The sequence below is a fragment of the Hemiscyllium ocellatum genome, chromosome 13 (assembly GCF_020745735.1).
Source record: "Hemiscyllium ocellatum isolate sHemOce1 chromosome 13, sHemOce1.pat.X.cur, whole genome shotgun sequence".
NCBI classification, from domain to species: domain Eukaryota; kingdom Metazoa; phylum Chordata; class Chondrichthyes; order Orectolobiformes; family Hemiscylliidae; genus Hemiscyllium; species Hemiscyllium ocellatum.
Genome location: NC_083413.1, coordinates 57986165 through 57998322, shown reverse-complemented (window position 1 = coordinate 57998322; position 12158 = coordinate 57986165). Strand labels below are relative to the sequence as shown.

At 40.0% G+C, this 12158-nt stretch overlaps 1 protein-coding gene and 1 non-coding gene across 2 annotated transcripts in view; both read left to right on the top strand.

The window, feature by feature from the left end:
• Positions 1–12158, top strand: part of rsrc1 (arginine/serine-rich coiled-coil 1) — a 455856-nt gene that overhangs the window by 145498 nt on the left and 298200 nt on the right. The gene's annotated exons all lie outside the window — the stretch shown is intronic.
• trnal-cag (transfer RNA leucine (anticodon CAG)) lies at positions 5040–5121 on the top strand. Its single transcript has one exon. It is a non-coding gene; the product is annotated as a tRNA-Leu (tRNA).

The window sequence follows — 12158 nt, the reverse complement described above, 5'->3', positions numbered from 1 at the left end:
CACACTGAAACAACTCCTGATTAATTTAATGGACCCTGTACGAACAACCAGCAGAACAAACGTCATATACAAAATACCCTGCATGGACTGTAACAAACATTACATTGGATAGACGGGCAGCAAACTAGCTGCCAAGATACATGAGTACCAACTCGCCACCAAAGACATGGCCAAATATTACTAGTATCCATACACACAGATGAACAGGGACACGAGTTCGACTGGGACAATACATCCATTCTGGAACAGGCTAAACAAAGACACACACGGTAATTTCTAGAGGCCTGGCAGTCAAACCGGAACCCCATTAATAAAGCTATCAATTTGGACCCCGTTTGCCAACCTCTCCGGAAAAGGACTGGAAGTGATATCATCCACCACAACAGACCAAGACACACACATAGCAAGCGGGACAGCACACCAGTGCTTCAATGGAAGCACACTGATGATGTTACCTAGCATGGTGACGAAGCATCTGAGAATAAACTTACCAGCTCAGTGAGCAAACTTACAACCTGACTAACCTGTTTGCCTATTTCAAATGATTGTATGTGTATTCTAACTTAATTTTAATTTTTTTCTAACATGCACCATCTTTCTCCAATGCTGTCCCATTGTTGTCCAGCTTATGTGAGGCTGCCCTCACTGGTTCCGTTCTTTTCTATCAAACCAAAGCCAAACAATCACTTGAGTGCACCTGTTCGATAAAAAGAACAAAGTCCAATCAGGAGAATTACCGCTTCATTGGTCAACTCTCAATTATCAGCAAAGTGACAGAAGATGCCAAGGACAGTGCTATCAGTCAGTACTTGTGCATCATTAACTTGCTTGTGAATGCTCAGTTTAGGTTCTGACAAGACCTCTCATCTCCAGGTCTCATTACAGGCTTGTTCCAAACAAGAGAGTTGAATTTCAGAGATGAGATGAGAGTGATTGCCCTTGCTATGAAGGTAGCATTTGACAGAGAGGGCATCAAACAGTAAGATGAGTTTAGGAGGAAAGCTTTCCACTGACTGGAGTCATATTTAGCACAAAGGAAGATGGTTGAGTTTGTTGGAGGTCAAACATCTTCGATATAGAGCATTGTTGAGCGTATTTATCAAGTCTTCAAAGGCCAATCATCTTTAGCTGATTCATCAATGATCTTACCGTCTGTCATAAGGTAGGAAGTGGAGACGTTTGATGATAATTGTGCAGTGTTCTGTTCCATCATTAACTGCTCAAATTATGAAGCAGTCTGTGCTTTATTTGTGGAAAATTAAGTTGCTAACAGGAGGAGAAGGCTGTATGAACATACCCAATCTCATTGATGTGGAAGTCAAGCATGTTGTTGCAAAAGGCAAGGCTGAAGCATTTGCAAACTTCAGCCAGACATGCTGAGTGAATGATGTATCTTTGGCTCATACCTAAGAACCCACATCGTAGAAACCAGTGTTTAGACAACTTGATTTACTTCACATGAAATTGAGAAACAGTTGAAGGCACAGAACATAACAAATGTTATGGGCCTTGACAGTTTCCTGGTTATGGTGCTGAAGGCTCTATGTAGTAAGACCTAGACATATTTCAAACCTGAACTGATAAGTGGTACATTATATTCAGGTTGTACAATTACCAGGTCAGACCATCTCTAACGACTGACCTTGACATTCAACTTCATTTTATCATTGAATCACCAGCATCACTATTTGGAATGTCACCAGTGACCAAGAGCAACTTAAGTGGTCTAACTACAATAAATATGGGTGACTACAAAAGTAGGTCAGAGACTAGACATTCTGTGACACTAGCTAATGCCCTTACTCCCCAAAACCATTTCACCAGCTGCAATGTACAAATATGATGGACTTCTTCCCAGTTATCTGGATGAGTACAAATTCAACAGCATTCAAGGAACCTCAACACCATCCAGGACAAAGAAACCAAGTTGATTGGTATCCATCCATCACCTCAAATATTCACATTTTCCAGCATTGGTGTACTATGACTGTGACATCCATCATCAAAAAGATTTCTGCAACAACTTGCCTCTGTCAACAGCACCTTTCAAATTCTCCATCTCTGTCATGAAGAAAAGCAATGGAGGCACATGGGAACGCTACCAACTGCAAATTCTTCTGCAAGTCTTATACCATTTTGACTTGTAAATATATCATCGTCCCTGGGTCATAATCATGGAATTTCCTCTATAATATCACATGGAGGTATCTATACCACATGACCCGGAGCTGCTCTCACATAGAGAGGTGGTGTCACCAATTCTATGGATAACTGAAACGTAACTTGGCTTATCTTCTATTCAATTCCCTTTGCAATAGGCCATAACATTGCAGTACCTTTCCTGATTACTTATACCAGCATACTAATCTTCTGTGATTCATGCATGAGGACACTCCAATCTCTTTGCATCTCAGAGCTCTGCAATCTCTTGCCATTTAGATAATATGCTTCTTTTATTCTTTCTGCCAGTATGGACAATTTCACACTTTTCTATGTTGTATTTGAGTAATGTGGCTATTGTGGTAGAATCTCTGGCACTATATGTACAACCTGTGAAAAGTAAGGCTTGCAGAAGTGCTACGTACATAAAGGTTAGGTGAAGCTGTGGATGGCAAGTTTGAGCCATGATTGATAGAGATGCTTGGTAGGTCAGTGATGGGATGTAGCTCATCTAGCAGGATGTGAGGCTAGTGGTGCAGGAAATGGAAATTGGAATTTGAAGATGTGTTGATTGATGGTAACCATTTGTTTGAGGTGGTGTCAATCTTGCAGCACTATGTCAGGTCCCTGGATGTAGACTTTTGACTTTCGTTACCTGGGCTATTTGCATCCAGTGACTTTACTCAGCTTTACTGGAGAGCTTTATTTATCCCCTCTTGATATCATGATTTCCTTTCCTGCTGAACTCCTTCACTAAAACATTGAGTAGTGCCAATAAACCTTGAAACACTATGCACTGTTATGCTATCATATAATTTTCTTTTTCTCACACCTCTTTTGCATTCAATTCCAGCACCTGCTTCAACCAGAATGTGGTTGCAGGGAAGTTCAAAATGATTCTAGTGTTTCACAAACCTGGTCCCCTGCTGACATTTAAGATGGTAAGATGGAGGAACAAAAGTGGAACATTCAGTCCATTGGGTGTGTTCCACCATTTAATGAGATCATGACTAATCTGATAATCTTCGACTCCACTTTCATGCCTGTTCCCCATAACCCTCAAGTCCCTTACTGGTTAAAAGTCTGCTTCTCAACCTTGAATATCGGTAGTGACCCAGCTTCTACATCTCTCTGTGGCAAAGAATTCCACCACCAATTCACAGCCCTCAGAGAATAGATTTATTCTCATCTCTGATTAAATGACTCTTATTCTGACATTATGCCCTCTGGATAGAGACTCTCCCACAAGGGGAAATAATCTCTCAGCACCTATCCTGTAAGTCTCCAAAGAACCTTGTATGTTTCGATGAGGTTATCTCTCATTCTTCTCTCCATAAAGGAGGCCCTCTGTACCTGGCACCAACCTAGTGATCCTTTTTGGATTGCCTTCGCTGTCAGTCTGCCTTTCCTGAGATCACAGGTCTAAAACAGTATTCCAGCTGTGGTTTAAGTAGTGCCTTGTATAATTTTAGCATGACCTCCCTATTTTTATTCTCTGTGCACTTTGGAATAAAACCAACAACCAATTTACATTTTCTGTTACCTGCTGCAATTGTACGTTAGCTTTTTGTGATTTAAGCATAATGACTCCTAAGTCCCTTTGTGCTGTAGCCTTCTTCAGTCTTTCTCCATTTAAATAAGATTCAGCTCCTGTATTCTTCCTGTTAAACTATATAACCTCACATTTTTACATATTATATGCCACTTATCAAGTTTTTGTCCACTGTTTATATCTTGTCTATATCCCTCTGCAGACTCCAAGTCATCCTCACCACTTGCGTTCCTACCTATTTTTGTGTCGCTGCAAACCTGGCTTACTTTCACTTATTCTGGTGTACATTCACTTTCCTCATCCAAATAATTAATACAGTTTGTAAATAATTATTTCTTCAGCATTGATCCCAGAGACACTCCACTAGTGACAAGTAGTCATCATTAGAATGCCTCCCTTATCCCAACTTGGTCTTCTGTTTGTAATCCAATTCTTGACCCATGCTAATATACTACCTCCAGTGCCATGGGTTCTTTTAATCCAATGTGTGGTACCTTTTCAAATGAAAGCTGGAAATCCAAATACATTACATTTGCCGAGAGAACGCTGTGCATTAAGGTTAGGGTTAGACACTGTCTTATCCAACTGGGAGACCACCATGTCTGACTGCCAAGAGACCACTCTGGAACGATCTTGAGGCTGGAAATCCGTACTGGGCTGCCAAGAGGCTGCCATGCCATGCCCAGCAATTGCCAGACTAGGCCAAGTGATCATCATGGTGGGTCTATGCTGAGGCCAAGAATCTGAGTCCACACTGGGGCCTGGAGTTCAGAACGTTGCCGACAAGAAAGAAAGGAAAAAATAACAAAAAAGAAAAAGAAGAAAAGAAATGTGCAGTGTGGACATGCTCCGGTTGAAGAGTCCTGCTCCCAGCAGTCTGGTGCAGCGGGCTTTCGGCACAGTGTGGACTTCCAGCCTCGAGATGGATCCAGAGTGGTCTCCTGACCTCGAGCATCTCGGTGAAGGCTGGCATGGTCTGGAGTCAAGGCCCAGTACTGACGAGAGGCTCAGTTTTGGCCTGGACTGGGTTGGAAGGATTACTATTCTGAACTGCTTATTGGTTTAGTTTTAATTTTTTTTGTCAGAGTTTGTACTTGAGAATCTATATTTTTGTACGTAAGGTAGCACTCTACATGGCGCCTTGTAAACTTTGCATTGTACTTATTTGAGTATATGTGACAAAGCTAATTCTAATTCACATTCCACTGCTTCCCCTTTAGAGTAAATTTGACAGGTATGATTCCCCCTTTTTGAAGCCAGGCTGACTCTGTTTAATCGTTGTGCATTTCTAAATGGTGTGCTATTACATTATCTACATTTTTCGTCTGGTAGTGTGGCTGAGCGGTCTAAGGCGCTGGATCCAGGTTCCAGTCCTGAAAGGGGCGTGGGTTCGAATCCCACTGCTGCCATTTCAGCTGGTCAGCAGCATTGTAAAAATGCTGCTTCGATCCCGGCAGCTTTGATGTTCCAGCGGAATTAACTGTGGTGCATTATCTATAATAGACCCTAATATGTTCCAACTAAGAGACATTAAGTGACTATAGTTAGCTATTTCAGGTCTCCTTCCCTTATCAAATAAAATGTTATACATGCAGTTTTCTAGTCCTCTGGGACCTTTCCAGAATATAAAGATTTCTGGAAGATTGCTGTCACTAGTGCACTGGTATCAGTCTGTTTCTGGTACCGGAGAAGTAGGGAGTAGATTTGCAGTTAGTGAGGAGATCGGAGCCACATGGGTGTTTTGCCAGTTAAGGTGTCAGCTGGGTAAGAGTTAGGGTGCCAAATGGATAGGGTGACATGTCGGAAGGGGGTGAGGTGCAAGATGACACAATAAGTCATGCATTAGAATTAGAATTGAATTAGAGTTAGAATTCCTACAGAGTGGAAACAGCCCTTTCGGCCCAACAAGTCCATACCGTTGCTCCGAAACGTGACCCATCCAAACCCATTCCCCAACCTGTATTTACCCCTGACTAGTAACCTACACTATGGGCAACGTAATATGGCCAATTCACCTAACCTGCACATCTTTTGGATTATGGGAGGAAACTGGAGGAAACTCACGCAGAAACAGGGAGAATGTATGAACTCCACACACACATTCGCCCGAGGCTGGAATCGAACCCGGGTCCCTGGTGCTGTGAGGCAGCAGTGCTAACCACTGAGCCACCGTGCACTGTTTAGATTAGGTTATGGTGGGTGGGAAATTTTGTGGTGGAGGTCTGGGGACGGTGGGGAAGGTCAGGGTAGGTGTAGGAATTCAGCTCTCTCTGGAGTGGGGTCAGGCCAAGTCTGGGGAGGTCAGACCTGGTCTGTCTGGTCTGTTCGGGTCCAGCGCAAAATTCACTTTCCCGGGTAAGTCTTTCAGAGTCTGCCACGATTCCTCAGAATCACCGTGTGTAACTCTGATGCAAGCAAAATGACTGACCAGCAGAAATTCTGGACCAAACACTTGGACACCAGTGAGTGCTTGCTGTCTGAATACAATGTCAGTAAATCACATGTCTGGTAGCTTTATACTGCTCAAGGACTCGAAGCTTAGTCATCCTTAGCAGTTTGTCCAAACTGTCCTGTGAACTGTCATCCAAGACTTCCATGTTAAAGACTAAAGTGACTGAGTAATCATGGTGTTTGGGCTTCAAGTCATACAGAATCTGCTGATCCTCAAAATGTCAGATTCAGATGACATTGCCGAATCACTATCTAACTTGAGGCTGCTGATCACACAATTCTATATGTGCACGCTCTGGAAGAAGAAATGCAAACAAAATGGAATCTGCTTTGGAAGATTACATAAGAAGCCTTGGAGGCAAAATGCAAGGCTTGCTGACTTTTCACCTTGTGGAGATTCTCCTAGACCCCAATTTGCTGCAGCAGGAGCAGGTTCTGTATACTTTTTCTGTAAAAGAGTTGGGACATTTCCACCTGTCTATCTCTTGCCTCCGAACACTTTTGAGGATACCAGACATTGACAAGGCTTGTGGGAGGGCCCTGTTGTACAGGTCTGTTCCTGACAAAATCTATTGACCACTGATGAAAATCTGGCAGTGTGTTTTCCAGGTATTTTTGCATAACGTAGACACAGAATTGGCTGAATGGCAAGAAATAGCAAGTGGGGGCAAAGGGTATTTTTTCAGGTTGGCGACCCCTGACCGGTGAGGTTGCACAGGGATCAGTGCTGGGACCAAACTGGTTATAATATGCATTTATGACTTGGAGGAAAGAAGTGAATGTACTGTAGCTAATTTACAGACAACATTAAAATAGGATGAAAGGCAGGTTGCGAGAAGGATGCAAACAGGTTACAGAGAGATAGGTTAACTAAGTAGGCAAAAAGTTGGCAAATGGACTATAATATGGGAAAATATGAAAGGGAACCTAAGGGACAACTTTTTAAGGAAGAGGGTGGTGCACGTATGAAATGACCTGCCAGAGGAAGTGGCAGGTCATTTAAAAGACATCTGGATGGGTATATGAATAGGAAGGGTTTAGAGGGAAATGGGCCAAATGGGACTAGATTAATTTAGCGTATCTAATCAGCATGGATGAATTCAACCGAAGGGTGTGTTTCCATGCTGTACATCTCTATGACTCTAAATTGTTTATTTTGGAAGGCAGAACAAAATATTATACAAATGGAAAAAAACTGCAGAATGCCCCAACACAAAGGGGTTTGTGAGTGAAACACAGAAAGCTAGCACACAGGTGCAACATGTGATCATGAAAGCTAATGGTAAATGGCCCTTATTTCAAGGGGCTTGAAGTAAAAGAGTAGGGAAGTCAGACTGCAAGTGAACAAGACGCTGATGAGACTACATCTAGCATGTTTGGTCACATTATTTAAGGAAAGATATTTCATTGGAGGCAATTCAGAGAAGGTTCACTAGGCTGATCCCTGGTCTGGAAGGATCATCTTATGAGCAAACTCTACACAGGTTGGGACTCTCCTCTCGAAAGATAAGAAGACTGAGGTGTGATCTCATTGAACTATATAGGATTCTACAGGGCCTTGACAGACTAAACACTGAGAGGATGTTTCCTGTCATGGGAGAATCTAGGACCAGAATCTTGTCTCAAAATTTAAGACCAATGTAAAGTACCAATTTATAACAAAGCTGATGAGGAATTTCTTTCAGAGGAATGGAATGTTGGCTTTTATAACTAAAGGAATAGAATATACAGATAAGGAAGCATTGTTGCAACTATAAAAAGCAATGGTGAGACTGCACCAGGAGGGTATTGTGCATAGTCTTGGTCCCCATATTGAAGGAAAAATGTAATGGCATTGGAGACAGTTCAGAGGGGATTCATTAGATTGATTCCAAGATTTGTTCAATGAAGAGAGATTGAACAGTTTAGGCCTAAATGCCCTGGAATTTAGAAGAATAAGAGAAGCTCTAATTGAGGTATTCAAGATGATAAAAGATATGGATAATGGAGCGGATGCTTCCTCTTATGATGCATTCTAGGATGAGAAGTCATAGTCTGAGGAAAAGGGGGAGCAAATTTAAAATGGAGTTGAGAAACTACTTCTCCCAAAAGGTTGTGAATCTGTGGAATTCACGACACCAAAGTATGGTGGATGCTAGGACAGTGAGTAAATTTAAGGAGGAATTAGGCAGATTTTTAATTGGTAATGGGTTGAAGAGTTTTGGGGAGAAGGCAGGAAAATGGAGGTGAGGAGTATATCCCAGCCATGATCGACTGATGGTGCTGACTCGATGGGCCAAATGGCCTAATTCTGCTCCTGTATCTTATGAACGTTTTGGGTCAAGTGACTTTTCTGTAGAGCTTTTCAATAGAATCATGGCTGATCCAACATTCCTCACATCCACTTTCCTGCTCTTTCCCCATAACCCTTGATTCTCTGACTGATTCAGAATCTATCAATCTCAGCTTTACATATACACAAGGACTCTGCTCCCAGAACTCTGTTGCAAGGAGCTCCAAAGCATCTCAGAACTAACGAAGGGTCATTTGACCTGAAACCTGATTTCTGTCCATGGGCGGCACGGTGGCACAGTGGTTAGCACTGCTGCCTCACAGTGCCAGAGACCCGGGTTCAATTCCCGCCTCAGGTGATTCTCTGTTTGGAGTAATCTAATCTAATCAGATGCTGCCAGACCTGCTGAGCTTTTCTAGCAATTTCTCTTTTTGTTTCTGATTTGCAGCATTCACAGTTCTTGCTATTTTTAGTGCAGTAATGAAGTTTTTTTTTAAGAGTAGCAAAGGCTGTTCATGTTTTCTACATACATTTATGATTAAAAGCTGAGATCAGTTTTTGCATAATGGATCATCAATGCAATGATCTGAAATTGTTTCCTTGGGACTGATGTTGGCCAAATTTACCCAAAGAAATTCAAATATTTAGAAAATAAAGTAAACAAAGCCTATTGATAAACAGCTGCATTTTTCATAAATAAGTTAACCAGTTAAAATACAATGCTGCTCTTTCTGGAAATATGAAAAACAAAATTTTGAAGAAACTTAGCAGGTCTGGCAACACCTGTGGAAAGGGAAACAAAATTAAAGTTAAGAGTCCGATATGATGACTTTAGATCTGGGTGGTTAGCCTTTCTTTGGCAGTAGCATATGCTGTTCAGTCTCTACAGGAATTGGATCATCTAGTTTAGAAATAAGCAAATTCTAATGTCCTTGCCATCAGTTTATATTTATGTTTTAAAGCCCATCTTTTGCTTCTTATAAGCTAAGATCCAGCTATAAATGAAGTTGTTTTGTTTGCTGGGCTCAATACATGCAATGATATATCTCAAAGAATAATTAACGCTTTGGGTACTATTTCTTGTAATAAAAATTTTGAATTTTTGAATTGAAACCATCCCTAAGCATGCTGGAATATACTCTAGAGCTCACCTGCTCAGATTATAACATTCTAGTTATTGCCAGCACTCATGTAATTCTAGCTTCCTTCAGCTGACAGAGTAATAGCTCTGAGAAGTTCATTAACCCTGATTCAAACCTGTGAAAGATAGGAATTAGAGTCTGCTGATGGCTGTGAAATTATGCTACAGTAAAAGTCACTATCCACAAAAAAGGAGGGATAAGATTAGGGGAACAAAACAAGTCAACTTTAGGAACTAAATAGTCACTGGTGCACCATGACCAGTGCTCTCTGACAACAAATATAGGAATGTAAATTCAATAAAACTACTCTAGGATTGCACAGGATATTGGCAGGTACAAAAGACTGATTTCAAGACTTTGAACTCGTCTTGGGTCCCAACAATATTTATACATTACTAAAGTTTCATTTTTTGTAGTTTATGACATCATCTGAACTCCTCAACAGCATTATTGTTTTGTAACCATCCTCCAGTATCCATTACTCTTTATTTAATTATATTGTAGTGACTTACTGACACTCCACTTGGCTGCTGTATATTATTTTTAGGATATTGAAGTGCTTTACTGCTGTTTGCGGTGTCCATTTTTATGTGATCTTGAAATAACACTCCACAGACTAATAAAAGCAAAGTAATGTATTTGTGAAAGTGATGCTACTTAATGTGTTGGAGGTGATACTTTTTTGTTTTGACACGATGCTAGCTAATGTGAAATGGTTGATGTTTCTAATTTTTCCTTTGTTTTGTAGCAGTGTCTTGTAATTCAAAAAATATCTCACTGAATGTTCAATTTGGTGTACAATGTTTGATTTTTCAACATTATTTGTACCAGATTGTACTTCAGATCCAGATGAGTATTTAATTTGGACTTCAGTTTTTAAGGGACAAGCAACTGTAAGTGAATCTCACTTTGAGTAATGCTTGTAAGTCAATGTGATACAATATGAAATAGAAACTGAAGTCTATGGTTATTCCATGTTATTTACTACTGTTTATTATTGCTATTGGAGTAGGTGTTGAACTATTTTGACGAGAACTTGATTCGATCTGATGTTATTTATGAAGATAATGGGGGAGATTTCCACGAGAACAGCAAGACAGAAATAGGATGATAAATTGAGAAGAAAAGCTTTTCACCCAATTGTAACTCTCAATTCTTTTAATTCATTCATTATAAGGCTGTATAGTGCTAATATAACAGGTGGTTAAGCTGGTTATTGAAATGAGGATGAGCGATTAGGATTCGGGATAAGGAAGGAGTTGTCAGAATGAGTAGGTAATAAACTCTGTCCACAAAGAAAGCTGTCTTAGTTTCTGTCTCATTGGCTGATTTGGATCTGGCATTGGTGGAAGATGATGGTTGCCAAATGACGAAGATTAGAATCTTAATTATTTTTTGACAGAAGCTTGTGATTTAACTTACTTTGTCTCCACCTTTTTTTTTAAAACAAAGTGTCAGGATATGACTTCTTGCCAATGTTTAGTGAAACTGAACTTGCAACTGATGGAACAATGAAGTGGTTAAGCAGATATTGGTTATATCTTAGCCAAGAAAAAAGAAAAGTATGGTTTCTAATAGAAGCAAGATTAGGTGCAAAATATTCTTTGAGCTAGATTCTGAACAATTGAACAGTAAGGAAGTTGTACAAATTCTGTTAAAACCTATGGGCATCTATCTCCTCAAAGTTAACAATTTTATTAATGAATGCAGGAGTACAGGATGATGAGAATGCTAAATGTATAGAAGAGAACCATGACAAGTGTGATCCATGTGAAAAATATAAGACAACACTGTAATGATTCATTCAGCGTCTCCTATTAGGTAGGGACTTGAACAAAGTTGTTTTAAGGGCATTTTGGTTAATTATTGGGTGATCGAATTTCTCTTTCAGTAATAATGATTTCTAACAGGATCATAACATATGGCCTAACTATCTTAGTTTTTTTTTGGGATAAAATTAGAACAAATTCATAATGTCAATGATATAATCCAAATTCAAGTTTATTAGCATTATAAGCCACTGCTGGGCACATTGAAGTAGACATAGACCCATGGAAAGTAATGCAAAAACAAAATCTGCAGAGCTGGAAATCTGAAATGAACAGAAAATGCTGGAAATGTACAGTATGTCTTGTACCATTTGCAGAGAAACAAAACCTAAAATAATAATTTTAGCTTCCATACTACTTTTTGATTTTGTAGCCCATATGAATAATTTACATTGTCAATGGAATTTTATTTCCCTTTCTACAGACTCTTTGGTTCCATTACAAGCTTAGAATAGATCATTTGGTGTTCAGTTTTGTTTTCATGATCAATTCTGATATTACAAGATAAAGACAGGTCACCATTCAACTGTAATAAACCCAGGTTTGTTTGAATTGCAGTTGCTGTGATAATTTCTCAATCAAATGCTTCCCGTTTTCCTACAGTTGGAACTTTAATTCCTAAAATTAAAAGTTCTATCTATATCATATGAATCATGCACGAGATACTTCGGACATAGTTGAGAGAGAATAAAGTGAATGTTTTGTCAACTCTCAGTATTACAGTCATGGTGACATTTTTTACATTAGTGAAT